This window comes from Lithobates pipiens, unplaced genomic scaffold (assembly GCF_037356315.1).
Source record: "Lithobates pipiens isolate NorthernLeopardFrog02 unplaced genomic scaffold, aLitPip1_a1.2 Scaffold_16, whole genome shotgun sequence".
Taxonomy (NCBI): Eukaryota; Metazoa; Chordata; class Amphibia; order Anura; family Ranidae; genus Lithobates; species Lithobates pipiens.
In genome coordinates, this window is record NW_027507748.1 from 365,090,722 (window position 1) to 365,109,837 (window position 19,116).

Consider the following 19,116-nt stretch of genomic DNA (forward strand, 5'->3'; position numbering starts at 1 on the left):
AGTGTTCTACCTTCACTGAGATAAGGAATTTTCACAGAGCTATCAATAAACACAAATATGTTCACGTATATGAATTTATATATTTCTAGAGTGTAAACACAGGACTGCCAGTAACTTATTTTCATTGGTTACTTTTTGTTTTTTGTATTAGGGATTATAAATCCCTCGGCGGTGGCAGTGGTGTAATCTCACTTTAACACATTTAATATTTTATTCTATTTTTTAAAACATTTTCTTTTGGTAACCTTACCACGGAGTAGGGGTTGTTGTTTTTTTTCAGTAATATATGTAACATATACAGTGCCTTGTGAAAGTATTCGGCCCCCTTGAACTTTTCAACCTTTTGCCACATTTCAGGCTTCAAACTAAGATATACATTTTTTTTTTTTTGTGAAGAATCACCAACAAGTGATACACACTTGTGAAAAAGGAACAAAATCTATTGGATAATTTAAACTTTTTAGCAAATAAAAAACTGAAAAGTGGTGCGTGCAAAATTATTCGGCCCCTTTACTTTCAGTGTAGCAAACTCACTCCAGAAGTTCAGCGAGGATCTCTGAATGATCCAATGTTGTCCTAAATGACTGATGGTGATAAATAGAATCCACCTGTAATCAAGTCTCTGTATAAATGTACCTGCTCTGTGATAGTCTCAGGGTTCTGTTGAAAGCGCAGAGAGCATCATGAAGACCAAGGAACACACCAGGCAGGTCTGTAATACTGTTGTGGAGAAGTTTAAAGCCGGATTTGGATACAAAAAGATTTCCCAGGCTTTAAACATCCCAAGGAGCCCTGTGCAAGTGATCATTTTGAAATGGAAGGAGTATCAGACCACTGCAAATCTACCAAGACCTGGCCGTCCCTCTAAACTTTCAGCTCAGACAAGGAGAAGACTGATCAGAGATGCAGCCAAGAGGTCAATGATCACACTGGATGAACTGCAGAGAACTACAGCTGAGGTGGGAGAGTCTGTCCATAGGACAACAATCAGTCCTACACTGCACAAATCTGGCCATTATGGAAGAGTGGCAAGAAGAAAGCCATTTCTCAAAGATATCCATAAAAAGTCTTGTCTAAAGGTTGCCACAAGCCACCTGGGAGACACACCAAACATGTGGAAGAAGGTGCTCTGGTCAGATGAAACCAAAATCTAACTTTTTGCCCACAATGCAAAATTATATGTTTGGCGTAAAAGCAACACAGCTCATCACTCTCAACACACCATCCCCACTGTCAAACATGGTGGTGGCAGCATCAGGGTTTGGGCCTGCAAGATGGTTAAAATTGAGGGGGAAGATGGATGCAGCCAAATACAGGACCATTTTGGATGAAAACCTGTTGGAGTCTGCAAAAGACCTGAAACTGGGACGGAGATTTATCTTCCAACAAGACAATGATCCCAAACATACAGCAAAATCTACAAAGGAATGGTTCACAAATAATCCAGGTGTTAGAATGGCCAAGTCAAAGTCCAGACCTGAATCCAATCGAGAATCGGTGGAAAGAGCTGAAAACTGCTGTTCACAAACGCTCTCCATCCAACCTCACTGAGCTCGAGCTGTTTTGCAAGGAAGAATGGGCAAGAATTTCAGTCTCTCGATGTGCAAAACTGATAGAGACATACCCCAAGCGACTTGCAGCTGTAATCGCAGCAAAAGGTGGCTCTACAAAGTATTAACGCAAGGGGGCCGAATAATTTTGCACGCCCCACTTTTCATTTTTTTATTAGTTAAAAAAGTTTCAAAAATCCAATAGATTTCATTCCACTTCACAATTGTGTCCCACTTGTTGGCGATTCTTCACAAAAAATAAAAATGTTATATCTTTATGTTTGAAGCCTGAAATGTGGCAAAAGGTTGAAAAGTTCAAGGGGGCCAAATACTTTCGCAAGGCACTGTACCTCCAGACTGACGTTGCAGCAAAGTTCAGTTGCAAGGGCCCCTGAGGATGATCACGATGTGGCATTCGATGATGTAATAATCTTTGCTTCTGGTCTGGATTAAACTTTTCCATAGCGCCTCCCTTTTTTTCTTCCTCCCTCTGGTGTTTTTGACTCAGCCACACAGAGACAGAAAGTAATGTACATAAATAACTCATTAAAGCAGAATTTCAACTCAAGTTCCCCTTAATTCCCCCCCCCCCCAACTTCTGTTCAGTTTGCATAGGTGATACAAGCGGAAGTTCACACCCCCCCCCCCCCCCACACTTCCTGACCGCTACCTCCTGATACGCATGACAAGGGTCCCAGAATGCTGCGAGTCCAGACACAAAGCACAATGCGACTCGCGTATACACAGTAGGGAGCTGGTGTGAAGCCGCAAGGAGTCACAGCCAGCAGTAAACGTGGTGGCGCCGGGGACTTGAAAACTGGGGAAGAACCAGCTCAGGTGAAGAAAGCCATAGATCCCTGGACACGTAAACACCTTTTTATTAAAAGTGAGCAGCTACAGTATTTAATTTATTTAATTTTTTAAACAGGCTGAAGCCAAAAACCACTTGCGACTGCAGACAGAAGGCAAATTCCTACAGATACTTAAATCTAGCTTGACAATATTATGGTCTCCTGCATTACACTGCACAGCAGCACTCAGGTGGGGCAGGATCCCAAACTAGCACTGATTTAGCACAAGTGTCTTTATCAAATGTGCTAATGCACTTTTACTATCTAGCAAAGGCAGTTCCGACACAAGATTATCCAGTAACCAGGGTGAAAACGCCAGACTGTGCCCCCTCCTTATTGTGAATTAGGCAGTGTCTTTTTAAGAAAGGAACATATTTCAAACATTATAAATGAAATAAAGTTTAATACATTCAAAACAGAATTTACTCACATATTTTAACAGTATTAAACTTAACAGTTCTAGTTATCCCAGTTTTCTCTTAAGCCTATTTTACTTGTGCAGATGCATAATACACTGTAAAATGTAATTCCTGCTGTAGTTTTCACCTAAAGGCACACTGAAGAGAAAGCAAGAGTAAAATAAGCCCATTGTTGCAGTAATAGTAACCCACAGCATTGATGCCAGTGGATACAATAATAACCCCCAGCATTGTGTCAGTAGCAGCAAAAATCCCAGTATTGGTGTCAGTTTTTGCAATAATAACCCCTAGGATTGGTACCAGTTTCCACAGTAATATTTCCTAGCATTGGTGCCAGTTTACACAATAACCCACAGCATTGGTGCCAGTTTACGCATTTATAAGCCCCAGCATTGGTGCCAGTGAATGCAATAATCACATCTTTATTGGTGGTCAGTGGTGTTCTACTATTTAACCACTTGCCTACCAGGCATGAACACCCCCTTCCTGCCCAAGCCATCTTTCAGCGCTGTCGCACTTTGAATGACAATTGCGAGGTCATACTATACTGTACCCAAACAAGTTTTTTATCATTTTCTTCACACAAATAAAGTTTTCTTTTGCTGGTATGTAATCGATGCTGGGTTTTTTATTTTTTACAAAAAAAAAAGTCCAAAAATTTTGAAAAAAAACGTTTTACTTTTTTTCTATCAGTAATTTTGTAACTAAGTAATTTTTCACCTTCACTGATTTGCGCTGATGAGGCAGCACTGTTGGGCACTGATAGGCTGACTTGGTGGGCACTGATGAGGTGACACTTCTGGGCACTGATGAGGTGGGACTGATGAGGAGGCACTAATATGCTGCACTTATGGGCACTGATAGGTGGCACTGATGGGTACTGTTAGGTGGCACTGGCGGGCACTGATGGGCATTGAAGGACAGCAGTGATGAGCGGCACTAATTGCTAGCACTGACTAGCATGGCTAATGGGCACTGATTTGTGGCACTTGTGGGCACTGATTGCTGCCACTGTTGGGCTCTGATCACTGGCACTGGTGGGCATGGTATTTTTACACTTTATATATTGTAATCAGTGCCCTGATTACTTCCCTAGCTGTCCCCCTGTGAGGAGATGCCGCTGATCAGCTCTCCTCTCCTCACACTCTGTCAGTGTGAGGCGAGGAGAGCCGACCAACGGCATTTCCGTGTTTACACGTGACCGGCTGTGATTGGACACAGCCGATTACATGGTTAAAGAGCCGTAGACATGGCTCTTTACACAGATCGGGGTCGCACCGCGTTCTAGCAACGCAGTGCAGCCGCGATCGCTTCGGGCACGTGAGAGCGGCCGTTCTGTGCCACCACCAACAAGATCTGCACCGCCCCACCATCATTTGATGGTGGGTGGACAGCAAGCGGTTAAAGTGTCAGTAAACCCAGACTATGGAAAACTCAATTAGATGCTATATAACAGAATGTTCATACTCTCAAAGCCACTAAACCATTAGTTTTGTGTAGAGTGGAATACACATCCTGCCTTCAACTGTCTCCCCCATCTTCTCTGTGCCCCCACTGCAGCCTGAGAATGTGTAGACCATCTGGTGTCCCCTACAGAGCATGCTCAAATTTCAGTTCCATTCTAAACTATTCCTGTTCTCCTTTTTCTTATCTGTGCAGCCCAAATGACTATAGAGTCACATATGTAGGCAGGCATATATACAGTGGTAAATGACAATCCTCCCTCCTCCTCCATGTCCTCCTATTGCTAAACACTATGGGGCGGGATATAGTATACTGATTTATAACATTCAAGAAACTCACCAAAACGTTTAGATTTAATATAAGTCAGTATTAAATATAATTTACTGTAATTGCTAATACCTGTAAAGTAAAAAAAGAACCCAGAGAGAAGCTCAGCTTCAAATAGCATTCTCAAAAGACACCTTTTTGCCTTATACGACCAAACTCTAGTCAAAGTCATAATATTCTGCGCATATGCACAGGACATTCTAAAGATTTGACTAATCACATTCTACATGGAGTCTATGCAGAACAGTAGGGCTGAGGGAAAGAGTTGTAATCTTACACAAAGAGCATTATTACCAGGAGAAAGTTCACTGTAGAGTTCAGCTTGACATAGTCTGGGGAACGGATAGGGAAGCAATAGCTGGATGCAAGGCTGGACCTGCAAGAGAAAGGGAAGATTTCAAAAGATCCTCCAAATGCCTATAAACTAAATCCTTAACGGGTTTGTGAACCCATTTGTATAAGTCTATGCCAGACCCTCCATTAGAGGCTTGCATAGCACACTGTGTAAAGCATTTTTAAAAATGAGCACTGTAAATACAGATTTTCAGCTGTCTTCAGGCCAGTTACGTGACTCACGGCCGCTTTCCAGCTCCGATGGATTGCTTCTGTGGGAGGGGGCCTGAGCTCCATCTGACGTCAGCTGACATTGCCGCTTGGCTCCACCTGCAGAAGCTCTGTTTCATAGCTGTAAAGCGGCCTCGAGTCACGTGACCGGCTTGAATACAGTTGAAAAAATCTGTATTTACAGAGCTCACGTTTAAAAATGCTTTATACTGTGTACTATGCCAGCCTCTAAATAGAGGGGCTGGCAGTAACAGCTATAGTTTTTTTTTTTTCCAATAATATCGGCGCGGGGGGGGGGGGGGTTGCAGGGCTTAGAGAGGGTATAGAGGAAGTGCATATTCGGGGTTTTTTTTTTTTTACAGTTTAGAGGGGGCAGATTACACAGCACAAGCACGGTGTTGTTTAATGTGCTTTAAGGGACCAGGATATGAATATTTTTGGGGGTTAAACGCTTTACGTGAGGGAATGCCCTCAATAGGCACAGTAGACTAATTATTTTTATTTAGTGTCAAAATAGTCAGGTTCATAGTGGGAATATTTAATCTCTTCATTAATTCCTCTTCCATAGAGTACCATGTAACAAACATGAAAGCTGTGCAGTACTGTGTGTATCTAGCCAGAGACTAGTACGCACTGCCTCAATGAGTCCACAGTAGTCAGTATATGGTAAGAAGCTGAAGAATTTTTTGTGATGGTGAATCTTCAGCATCCCCTTTACAAATGTACATGAACCAAACAATTCAGGTTCTAATGCTTGAATATAATCAGGTGGAAGAACTTTTTTTGGCTGTTGGCACTCAGCATCTCCAGAATGGGTGATAACCTCTGGAATAGATCATATATAAAGGCAGCGAATTCTGCTTTATTCAAAGTCTGCATGTTGCACATCTGTGAGGAAGCCTGATTCAGGGTGATGGAGGGTGTGTCCCCTGCTCTTCTAGGTGGAAGATGTGCATCATCGCCCAGGAGGCATCAGGAGCACTGCCCATCATTACATTCAGTAAATGAGGAGGGGTGGGGCCTAGCAGTGTGTCAGAGGCTGTGTCTAAATCCCAGAACATGAAAGCAAACATTACAGGCTGGCCCCACTGCTCAGATACAGTTCCAAAGGTATGCACTGAGGGTAACCAATCTGGAACCCTCTTATGAGCAATAAGCAGTCAAATCTTGAAAGAATTCACACAAAGAGGTTAAAAAAACAAAAATAAAAGCAAACATTTACAAACACTGCAGCATATCGATTCTTAGGTGTATCGGTTGCATTATTTTTCTTTTTTAGGCTCTTTCCTTTATTTTCTTGGGGTTGAGACAAACCATTTTGCCATTGACAGGGCTGTTTACAATGGTCAGACTTTATTTATATAAAACCTTTCTCCCAAAAGGAAAAAACTAAGCAGTTACAGCAACAAAGGATTAGCTGGAGTATGGCTTAATTTTGTTAGTGTATCTAAACCTGCTAATACATCTAACACTTTCCTCCTCCCAGATTAAACAATGCTGCTGTCCAAAAGTGTCTCTGTTGCTCCTTCATCCAGAGTGGGGGCAGATCCCCAAATGAAAAGGAGGACCGCTTTGAGGACACTAGCAATAAAAAAAACTGGAGCATTATGCAGGCTGATTCACATGTTGAAAAAACTTCAATTCACTTTTAAATGTACAATTCTCTTATATTCACCGACTGACACAGCTTCTCTCTTTAGACCATTGGGTTGTTATGCCACCTTCAGGAGAAGACTAGGCATTACATGTTAACATGTGATAAAACTAGAACTTTCTAGTTCGGCCCAAGGGGCGGTCCCTTAGGTAACAACCCCTCAGCATGCTACTGCAGCCTCAGTTTTATTTTGTCTAGTGAAGGAGAAGGACCTAGGAACCCTGACGGGCCCATCGGTCCATCTTTTTTTTCTGCAGAAGATTGGCTTTTTGCGCAAGATGATAGATTCTGTGATCTGCCCTTATCCTTGTAGTCACCCCAGCCTGGCCATTGAGCGCGTGCAGGTTGCAGCTCCGTGCTAGGCCGGCCATGATGAAACCTCAGCTCCAGAGATGGTCATGAGCTTTTATGCTCCGGGACACACATATGACCGGGCTACTGATGTCTGCGTCAGTGTGCCAAGGCCAGCAGCCACCCCGTACTGATCAGAGAGTGGGTCTGTAATGGAATGTCTCCAAGCTCTTCAGGACTGGTAAGTACAACTCTACCTGCCTCAGTGGGGCTGAGCAGCTGGTCATGCCCTGGGAGGTCGATTCGGGGGTCCCTTACCTCCCTCTCTTCTCTGCCCGTCCTTATCTTCCCTCCCCCTCCCTGTGGGGGATGCTGCATGTGGCTGCTGAGCAGTGTGTGTGTGTGTCTGTACAGGGGCTCTCACCTGTGGGGGGGGCTGCACTGGCTGGCTGTGTCCCAAGTCCTGTTTCTCACGTCCCTGGAGGTGTCTGTGTCCCTTGCAGCACTGATTAACGCCATCTGTTCAGCTCTGTCCCTCATGGTTTCAGGATCAGCGGCAAGGGAAAGCATGCTCTCCTGAGCTTCAGCGGCCATTTTCCCTGTGATTTGTCCTTATACTGCATGCCGGCGGACATTTTTTAGAAGCCTGAACACGTTTTTCAGCTTTCTCTAGCAGACAAATAAGAAAAAAAAGAGACTGCACTACGGTAAATATATGCACTATAAATGCAACATTAACTAAAACAGGCCTTCTATAAAGCCCTTTTGGAAGCTGCAACTTTGCTGTATAACAACTACAGTAAAAAATAAAAACGGTGAAAAAAAGAATTGCACTAAACCAGTAACACAAATTAATTGAATTAGGTGTAAATACCCAGAAACACACTAACCAGATAAAAAAGGCAGTGCGGCTTTGTGCAACAACAAATGTGTTAAAATATTAAACCACACACCTATGTATGTATATACTCTACAAATCATAAAAATGACAATTTAACAGTGACCTTGAAATTCCTCTAGCGGCAACAAGTGTCCCTGTGCTCTGGTGGCCATTTTCCCACTGTTTTATGTCCTTATACTGGACGCTGGGCGGCCATTTCCTTTGAGCCTGAGCACATTGCAGAGCGGTTTCAGCACCATTAGTAGCAGCTTCCACTGACACAGAGCGGATTCCTCTGCACTTGGGAGCCAGAGACCACAGGCACTACCTGCTGGATAGCGCAGAACCTTTCAGGGTGGTGAGTCTTGCAGGCCCCTCAGCCAGCAGCAGTAAGGAGGGTGGGACTGTCACTGTCCTAAGTTCCCTTCGGGTGGCAGACAGGGTAGGGTCAACATGGCTTCAGAAACTGGCGTTTCTTCCCCCGAAGTCCAGGCAATTGCAACTGGTTCGCCTGCAGAATGCGCAGTGCCCTTGGACACCTTGTCCTCAATTAGTTCATTGCCAGGATGGAGGTGGGCGCGAGGTGCTAAAAAGCGGACCCTGCCCCTATCCTCTGGGGAGAGCTCTGACGAAGACTCGGGCCCTGCTGAGGCTGGTGACCCCTGCACTGTAGTTTCAGATGACGCTGACCAGGACCGTTCGGAGGCAGAGGCAGTGGCTCATTCCTTGTTTAAAGTTGTGGGGTCAACCATGCGACCAGTACTGGCATACGCACTGTTGCACCGCGAGTTGGGAGAACAGCAGGCTTCTCCTGTCTGCGTGGAACTAGCAGATCAACTAGTGCATGTCCTTAAGTACGTTTGTGACGTGGCCCTGGATACCCTCCCCCTGTTATCCAGGGCTTCAGTGTCAGCAGTGGTGCTGAGGCGCCTGGTTTGGTTGAAATGCTGGTCTGCTGACCAGGCATCCAAAAAAGCCCTGATGGATCTTCCCTTCCTTGGCAACCGGCTCTTTGGATGACATTATTAAGAATGCCACAGGTGGTAAGAGTACACTACTCTCACAGGCCAGGAAGGCTAAAGGAGCCAGGCCATAGGCAAGGGCCCTCTTTTTCGGCTCACTACCGGCTTTTTCGTCCGCCCGGAGTTTTGGCTAATCATCCCCAGCCCGACAGGACGACCACAGAAGGGCAGAAACGTCCCTGGAACTGCAAGCCTAACAAGCCTGTGAACAAAAGTGCTACCGCATGAAGGTTTGCCCCCACCCATGACTCGGGTGGTGGTGGGGGGGGGGGGTCGCTTCGGGAGTTTGCAGCCAGGTGGTCCTCTCGACTGTCCGATCAATGGGTCTGTGATCTGATTTCCTACAGCTAAAAGATAGATTTCTTCCCTTGGCCGCAAAACAGATTCTTCCCCTCCAGCATACCCGTTCTCCCGGCTCGCCGGGAGAACCCTCTTGGGGGCAGTAGGGGACCTGCTGAATCGCAGGGTGATTGTACCTGTTCCGGAATTGGAACGTTTCCAGGGGTTCTACTCAAACCTGTTTGTAGTTCCCAAGAAGGAAAGGGGTACGTCCAATTTTGGATCTAAAAGCCCTCAATCATTTTGTGAAAAGTGCAGAGATTCAGAACGGAATCAGTTCGCTCAGTAGCTGCACTCCATCAAGGGGACTCCCCTGGCGTCCTTAGACATCCGGGATGCATCAATCATTTTGTGAAAAGTGCAGAGATTCAGAACGGAATCAGTTCGCTCAGTAGCTGCACTCCATCAAGGGGACTCCCCTGGCGTCCTTAGACATCCGGGATGCATACCTGCACATACCCATATGCCTCCGGCATCAAAAGTTTCTGCAATTACAGTTGGGGAAGCCCACTACCAGTTTGTGGCTCTCCCTTTTGGTTTGGTATCAGCCCCCCGAGTCTTTACCAAGGTATTGGCTCCTGTGTTGGCGTTGCTACGGCAATGCGGGGTCGTGTTCGTGGGTTACCTAGACAATCTCCTCCTGAAAGCTTCTTCCACCTCAGAGTTAGAAGAGGATGTGGCGATCACCATGCAGACCATGCAAGAATTTGGGGGGCTGTTAAAACTAGAAAAGTCGGTGATAGTACCGTCTGTGGAGTACCTAGGCTTGCTGCTGGACTCCAGGGAAGCGAGAGTTTCTCTCCCTTCAGACAAGCTGCAGGCTTTCAGAGCCGCAGTAAAACTGCTGATGAACCGCAAGTGGCCATTGCTGTGCATCTGCATGCGAGTCCTGGGACTCATGGTGGCCTCCTTTGAGGCAGTACCATATGCCTAGTTCCACACCAAAGTCCTGCAGAAGGTGATCTTGACAAAGTGGGACAGATCTCCATTGTCCCTGGATCAACAGATCCAGGTGAGCCAGTTAGTCAGGGGTTCCCTGATCTGGTGGCTGAGGTCCCTGGTGATTCAGTCCAAGAAGTAGTTCCTACCTCTGAAATGGCCGGTGATTGCAACAGACGCCAGCCTATTGGGCTGGGGTGGAGTGATGTGAGTTCAGTCGACTCAGGGCCTCTGGTCAACAGAGGAATCAAAGTTGCCAATCAATCTGCTCGAACTGAGAGCGATCAGGTTATGCCTCCCCACATGGTCAATGAGACTGCAAGGGCACCCGATCAGGATCCAGTCAAACAACGCCACTGCTGTGGCATACGTCAATCACCAAGGAGGAACAAGAAGCTCGGCCGCCGCACGGGAGGTCGCTCACATACTACGGTGGGCAGAGCGACATGTACCGGCCCTGTCGGTCATTTGCCGGACAACTGGCAGGCGGACTAAGTCATCGGATGCTGGACCCAGGAGCATGGGCGTTGCATCCGGAGGTGTTCAGGCTACTGTGCCTGTGGTGGGGCACACCAGACATGGATCTTCAGGCCTCACGTCTCAATCGGAAAGTGCCAAGATTTGTGTCCAAGACAAGAGATCCATGGGCAGACTCGCCAGAAAGGCTGGTGGCTCCATGGGATCAGTACCAGCTGATCTAGGCCTTTCCTCCACTGAAACCATTACCACGTCTGCTTTGCAGAGTGGAAGCCGAGGGGATCCCAGTAATACTGGTTGCCCCAGATTGACATCAGTGTCCTTGGTACGCAGACCTAGTGTGCCTGGTGGCAGACGCTCCCTGGCAACAGCCGTTGTGAGAGGACCTTCTGTCTCAAGGTCCGAATCTCCATTCTGCATTACCGTTGCTGGCTTTAACGGCATGGCTATTAAGAGTCAGGTGTTGAGGAACCGGGGTCTGGCGGACTCGGTGATCCCAACTATGTTAAGAGCACAGAAATCTTCTTCTCAGAAGATATATCTTCGTACCTGGAAGGCCTGCATGTGTGAGGAGAAAGGATGGCATCCGCGCTCCTTTTCTATATCCAGGATCCTGCTGTTTCTTCAGCAAGGGGTGGACCAGAAATTGGCATTAAGCACCATTTAAGGACAAATATCAGCTTTGGCTGTCCCTTTTCAGTGACCCCCGGCGTCTCACTCTATAGTGAGTACTTTTGCTCAAGGAGTGCGACATGTAGTCCCTCCGGCGCGTCCGCCGCTACCCCCGTGGGATCTAAACCTGGTATTATCGGCGCTTCAGAAACCGCCATTGGAAAATATCAGTTTCCCCTGTTGACTCTTTCTAGTGGCCATAACATCGGCCAGGAAGGTAGTCTCGGTGTTTCACATCATCAATGAGGACATTGTGTTACCATCTCTGTGTTTTAAGCAGACACATCCTAAGGAGGTGGCCCTTCATGATCTGGACGTGATTCGGGCTCTGAAGGTGTATTTGTCTGCCATGGTTCCCTTCCGGTAGTCAGACTCACTGTTTGTTTCGGTGGCTGGTCCAAAGAAAGGCATGGCGGTCCCGTCGGCCACCATTTCCAGGTGGATCAGATAGATTGTAGTACAAGCCTACGCCTTGAACATGCAGGTGCCCCCCTTTCCGGTCACGGCCCACTCCACGAGGGCAATCAGAGCGTCTTGGACCTTCCAACAGCAAGCGTCTATCGTCCACGCGTTTACAAAGTTCTACACGGTAGATGTCAGTGCTTCGGGTGATGCCTGTTTTGGCCGCGAAGTGTTGCAGGCGGCTGTACAGTTGCAATTGCATATGCAATTTTTTTCCTGGTTTTTTTGGGCAAAAACACAGTTTTTGGTGCGGTTTGAGGGTAGTGCTTCTCTGTTGAGGAGCACCCTGTTTTTTGTGGGTAAAGTTTGTACTGGCTCCCACATTCCAAGGTGGATGAAGTTTTATGCTGTTTTCCCACCCCTCGTTTTGGCACTGTTTGGAGACATCCCAATGGTCTAAAGAGAGAAGCTGTGTCAGTCGGTGAATATAAGAGGAAATAGGATTTTTGTACTCACCGTACACCCGCCCATCATATTTTTCTTTACGTTATACTGCTTGTTGACGTACTGAGGCTGCAGTAGCATGCAGAGGGGTTGTTACCCAAGGGACTGCCCCTTGGGCGGAACTAGAAAATGACCAGTTACACTTACCGGTAACAGCTTTTCTAGGAAATCTTCCAGGACGGCACACCTGAGAGAGAGATGACTGGTCCACCTGACAGGAAACACAATCAACAACAAGTTTAAAAGTTCCCACCCCTCCCTCAGACCCTCAGTTATGGTAAAGAAAAGCCCACACCGGTGTCAGAGGGAACATTCTGTGAGGAATACATATACCACACCAATAAAACAAGGGTAGGGAAGTAGGCCTGCCGTCCTGGAAGATTTCCTAGAAAAGCCGTTACCGGTAAGTGTAACTGGTCATTTTCTCCAGTCATCTTCCAGGACGGCACACCTGAGACGATAAGCAAGAAGTTCAGGCCTACCTTTAGGGCGGGACAACCGCTTGTAGGACCTTCCTGCCAAATGCCAAATCCTGAGGGGACAACAGCTCCACTCTGTAGTGCCTCAGAAATGTTCTATGGCTCGTCCATGTTGCTGCTGTGCAGATCTGGTCGATTGAGGCGCCTGCCCTTTCTGCCCAGGAGGTCGCCAGGGATCTGGTTGAATGCGCCTTAAGGCGGGTTGGCACTGGTTTACCTGCCTGCCTATAAGCAATAGATACGGTTTGTCTGACCCATCTAGCTATCGTTGTCTTAGAAGCTTGTAGACCCTTTCTCTTCCCTGAGAAGGTGATCAATAAGTGACTGGATCTCCTAAAGTCTTTTACTCTTTCCAAATAGACTAGGAGACAGCGCCTGACATCTAAGAAATGGAATCTTTCCTCTTCCTTATTCTTGGGATTCTGGCAAAAGGACGGGAGAATAATCTCCTGTGAAATAGTGAAGCCACCTTTGGCAAATAAAGAGGATCCTGAGTGAGGATTACCCTATCCTCTAGGATACGCAAAAACGGCTCTTTAATCGAAAGGGCCTGTATATCACCCACCCTTCTGGCTGTAGTGATAGCCAGAAGGAAGGCCAACTTAAATGATAAAAGTTTAACAGAAATTTGAGCCACCGGCTCAAAAGGCCCCCTTGTTAGGGCATCTAATACCAGGGACAGGTCCCATGGAGGGCAACTGACCGTCCTGACTGGAACTACCCTTTCCCTGGCCAACAAAAATCTTTTTATCAGTGGCTCCTGTCCTAGCTTCCTATCAAAAAACACGGACAGGGCTGCCACCTGGACTTTGAGGGTGCTGACTGCCAAACCCTGGTCCACCCCCTCTTGAAGAAAGTCTAGGATGTTAGGTATCATCTGGAGAGCCCCCTCCCTAGACTGCAGCCAATGGGAGAAAACTTTCCAGACTTTTGCATAAATTTTTCTGGTGACGCCTTTCCTACTGAGGAGAAGTGTCTATCACTCTCTCCGAACAGCCCCTGTCACGGAGTATTTCCCTCTCAATAGCCATGCTGTCAGAGAGAGACGTCCCGGGTCGGGGTGAAAGACTGGACCCTGACTGAGCAGGTCTCGTTGCACCGGCAGATGCAGCGGGGGAGCTACCGAGAGACTCTGAATGGTGGGAAACCAAACCCTCTTGGGCCACCAGGGTTCTATCAGCACCAGGTCTGTCCTTGAGTAGGTTAACTTCTGTAGGACTCTGGGAAGGAGTACCAGTGGGGGAAAGGCATAAGCCAGCCTGAAATCCCACACCTGTACAAGAGCGTCTATCCCTTCTGCTTCTTGATCCTTGTAAAGGGAGAAAAACCTGAGGACCTTCGCATTCCTCCAGGAAACGAACAAATCTATTTCTGGCTTGCCAAAATGTCTGCACACCGGGAAGAAGATTTCTTTGCTCAATCCCCATTCCCCCTGAAGGATGGGCTGTCTGCTTAGAAAATCTGCCTGCAGATTGAGTGAGCCTTTTATATGAATCGCTGACAGTGAAAGGACCTTCCTTTCTGCTTCCCCAAGGATTTGCTGTGCTAACTTGCCTTAGTTTGCCTGACCTTGTCCCCCCTTGGTGGTTTAGGTATGCAACCGTGACCAGGTTGTCTGAGAGGACCTGAACCTCTCTGTCCTGCAGCTGCTCTTGGAAATAGTCTAGGGCTCTGCCTACTGCCAGAAGCTCCCTGAAATTGGAAGATTCCCTGGCTTGGCTGCGGTTCCAGGACCCCTGGGTATATCGGTCTCCCAGATGAGCCCCCCAACCCCAAGCGCTGGCGTCCGTGGTCAAGACCAATGGGTTTACCTGGGACCAGGGGCGACCTTTCAACAAATTGTGTGGGTCGAGCCACCACCGCAGAGAGAGAGGTATAGTTTGGACTGAGATGGTGTCAGTGAGGACTTCTCCCGACTGACCATCCAGCCCAAAGTCTCCAGAGTCTCTAACACGATGTCTCTGTCTATCACTGCTTGCCTCTGATCCACACTGTAGATCAGTAAGTCGTCCAGGTAGGGTATTAACCCTATCCTCTGCAGGAGTAGGTATGCTACGACTTCGGCCATCACCTTTGTGAATACCCTTGGGCTTGCCGCCAGCCCAAAGGGAAGAGCTCTGAACTGCCAGTGTTGTACCTTCTGCTGTATGCAAACTGCGAAGCGTAGGTACTTCTGGTGTTCGGGAGCAATGGGTACGTGTAGATATGCGTCTTTTAGGTTCAGAGTGACCATAAAAACTCCTGCCTGAAGATGTTTTCTTACTGAGTAAATACTCTCCATCCTGAACCTCTTGTGAAGTAATGGTTGAGTCCTCTCAAATTTATGATTAACCGAAACTTGCCCGAGGGTTTTGGAACCACAAATACGTGTGAGTAAAAACCCTGGGCTAACTGACTGGCTGGTACTGGAGCAATAACCTCTTGCTCTGCCAGCTCCTTTAAACTTCTCAGTAACCCCTCTGCCTTGGCTGGGTCCCTGGGAGGAAAGGTAATCAGAAATTTCTGTGGGGGAAGACTTTGAAATTCCAGTCTGTACCCCACTTCTAAGAGATTTAAAATATATGGACTCTGCGTAATCCTTTCCCACTGGGGAAGGAAGTCACCGAGTCTTGCGCCTACCTTTACGGTGGCGTAATTTGCCTTCTTTCTGAGAGGCTCCGGAACTGGAGAAAAGAATTGCACTTTTTTCTTTTCCAAGGTTCCACTTCTTCCTCTGTTCAACTTTCCCTTTATGATGAGTCTTTGAGTAGGGGCCTCGAAAAAATTTCTTACCCCTTTCCCTCTTGGGCCTCACCGGGAACTTCTTTCCCTTTTCAGTAGATCGGGACAAAACCTGATCTAGGCCTGACCCAAACAGCAGGGAACCCTCAAAGGGAATGCCGCATAAGCGAGACTTGGAAGTGAAATCTCCATCCCAGGTTTTTACCCATAGGGCCCTCCTGGCAGAGTTTAAAAGTGCTGCTGCCTTATCTGTGGTCCTAACAGTCTCCACCGCTGCATCTGCCACATATGCTACCGCTCGACTGATTACCTCCAGTGAGTCTACAATTTCTTTAGTCTCCCTACCCCGGGAGACGTGATCTATTAATTTGCCAAGCCAGGTGTCTGCATTCCTGGCTACACAGGCGGAAGCTAGAGCCGGCGCCATTGCCGCCGCATTCGCCTCCCAGGCCCTTTTGAGTAATGTCTCAGACTTTCTATCCATCTGATCCTGGATATTTCCAGAATCTTCGAAGGATAAATCGGACCTCTTAGACACCTGCGCTAGGGCTGCATCCAAACGAGGAGTTTTAAAAAATGTCTCCTCCTCCTTATCCTTAAAGGGACACCTTCTCTTCCAAGCTTTCAGTTTGAGGAGCTTACGTTCAGGTTCTTTCCATTCTCTGAGGACTATATCCTTCAGAGATTGGTGGATGGGAAAGGTTCTGGCCTGCAACCTTCCTAGGCCCCTATACACTCTGTCCTGTGCTGAAACCTGAGCAGAGGGGACCTGGATATCTTCCGAGGTGTAAATGGCCTTTAATAGGCCTTCCATGTCCTCACTCGAGAACAGAAAACCCCCAAGTTTAACCTCCCCCTGGCTATCCTGGTCTGAATCCTCCTCCCCAGAACTAAATTCTGGGACCTGACCTTCCTCCATCTCAGGTAACAGGGAGACCTGGCCCTGGGAACTCTCCGCATAAGATGTGGAAAAAATTAGAGTTACGCTTACCGGTAACGTCTTTTCCAGTAGTCTTTCAGGACAGCCACTATGAGAGATAGACTCCTCCTCTTCCTCTGGAAACACTGCGCCAGCCCATAAATTCTTACTTCCCCTGCCGGACCTCAGTTATATCGAGAATACCTCCGGCCAGCTGGGGAGACACAAGAACACGTTAATAACATATTTATCAAATACTATTATCTTGCTGCGCTCTGGTCTTTGTAAGACTCCCCCCAATTTTCGGGTGGGAACTAGGGCTGTCCTGAAAGACTACTGGAAAAGACGTTACCGGTAAGCGTAACTCTAATTTTCCCTAATCGTCTTTCAGGACAGCCACTATGAGAGGATAAGCGAGCACTTACCAGTTAGGGTGGGACTACAGCTTGCAAAACCTTTCGCCCAAAGGTTTGCTCACCTGCCGATACCAGATCCACTCTGTAGTGTTTAACGAAAGTGGAATAGCTGGACCAAGTTGCTGCTTTGCAAATCTGTTCTGGCGTAGCTCCTGCTTTTTCTGCTTGGGAGGCTGCCATAGCTCTAGTGGAGTGTGCTTTAATACCCACTGGGATTTCTTTCCCTGCTGCTGAATAAGCCTGCTCAATGGCTACTCTGAGCCACCTAGCAATAGTGCGCCGGGACGCTTTACAACCTTTCCTGGCCCCGGAAAACAAAACAAATAAAGAATCTGACCTTCTGAATGCCTTGGTCAGTTCCAGATAGTGTAGGATACATCTCCTAACATCTAAATAATGAAATCTTAATTCCTTCTCACCGGAGGGATTGGGACAAAAAGAGGGCAAAACTATTTCCTGGCTTCTATGAAAGCTGGATGCCACTTTCGGCAAAAAGGCTGGATCGGTCTTTAAAACTATCCGATCCGGAAAAATAACACAAAAGGGAGCCCTGACTGAGAAGGCCTCCATCTCACTGACCCTCCTGGCAGTTGTTACTGCTACCAGGAACACTGTCTTCAGAGTAAGCTCTCTCAGAGAACACTCCTTCAAAGGTTCGAAGGGGGTTCCAGTTAAACTCTGCAAAACTAAAGATAAATCCCATCTGGGAAATGATAGACCCTGGACCGGTCTCTGTCTGGACAGGGCCCTAAAGAATCTGACTACCCACGGGTTGGTAGCCAAATGATCCTCCAAAAAAACACTAAGGGCTGATACTTGACCTCTAAGGGTACTGATGGATAACCCCTTATCTGCCCCACGTTGTAAAAATTCCAATACTGCGGAGGAGCTTCGTACAGAGAAAGAGCTCTCTGCGCACCACTTGTTGAAACGCAACCAGACCCTTTCATAGATCTGGCGAGTTTCCTTCTTCCTACTATCCAGAAGGGTAGAAACTAGCCTCTCTGAGAAACCTTTAGATTTTAACAAACCCTCCTCAGTAGCCAGGCCGCTAACTTCCACTGGTGTACCTGTGGGCATAGGACTGGCCCCTGAGAGAGGAGATCGTCCTGAAGGGGCAAGAGCAAGGGAGGTTCTATCGCCAACCGTTTTAGTACCGAGAACCATGCTCTCTTTGGCCAATGTGGAGCCACCAGAATCAGAGAAGTGTTTTCCATCTGAAACTTCCTCAGAACTGCTGGCAACAACACTGGAGGTGGGAAGGCATAGCAAGTTCCGAAATTCCAATCCTGGCTCAAGGCATCCACCCCTAGAGCTCCCTCTCCCCTTTTTAGGGAGAAAAAACAGGGGGTTTTTGCATTGTTTTTGGACGCGAACAGGTCCACCTCCGGAGACCCCCATCTCTTTACTATGAGATTGAAGACCTCCTGGTTGAGAACCCAATCGCCCTCCCCCAGCTTCTTTCGGCTGAGAAAATCTGCTACTACGTTTTTCTCTCCTCTCAGGAAAACGGCTGAGAGCGAAAGGGTGTGGGTCTCGGCCCAGGACAGAATCTCTGTTGCTAAGGACAATAGGGTTCCGCTTCTGGTGCCACCTTGTTTGTTCAGGTAGGCCACTACGGACGAGTTGTCCGACCGCACCTGAATATGGTGACCCTGAAGCTCCTTTTTGAAGAATCTGAGGGCTAGTCCCACTGCCCTCAATTCTTTCCAATTGGACGATCGAGTCAACTCGTCGTCTTCCCAAGTGCCCTGGGCTAGAAGGGAACCCAGATGTGCCCCCCAACCTTTTCCACTTGCATCTGTGGTTACTACCCGAGAAACCGGGATGAGCCACAGACGACCCTGCGACAGATTTGTCACTTTCCTCCACCACCAGAGGGATCTTTTTACCTGGAGGGGAATATGTACCAGGGTGTCTAGCGCCTCCTGACTGTGGTCCCACACCCCTAGGATGAAGGTCTGTAGGGGACGAAAGTGTAGCCCTGCCCACTGTACTGCTGGAAGGGTGGATGTAAGGAGACCTAGTACTGACATCAGAACCCTTATGGAAACCAGCTGGTTGCTTTGAAGAGAGGCCACCGCACTGTCCAGTTTTTGTACCTTTTCTTTTGGCAGAAAAACTCTCAACAGTGTTGAGTCCAACAGAAAACCTAGATAGGAGATCTGTTGTGAGGGGATCAGGCTGGATTTTTCCAAGTTCAGAAGCCACCCCAGGTCTGTAAGG

The 19,116-nt window shown here is 47.5% G+C and overlaps 1 long non-coding RNA gene across 1 annotated transcript; it reads right to left on the reverse strand.

Annotated features, from left to right (window-relative positions):
• Positions 1-2,784: 2,784 nt before the first annotated feature.
• On the reverse strand, positions 2,785-12,986 carry LOC143982912 (uncharacterized). Its single transcript, XR_013274533.1, has 2 exons — positions 7,545-12,986; positions 2,785-4,987 (listed from the first exon to the last, which is right to left on the reverse strand). It is a non-coding gene; the product is annotated as an uncharacterized LOC143982912 (long non-coding RNA).
• Between the last annotated feature and the right edge of the window lie 6,130 nt (positions 12,987-19,116).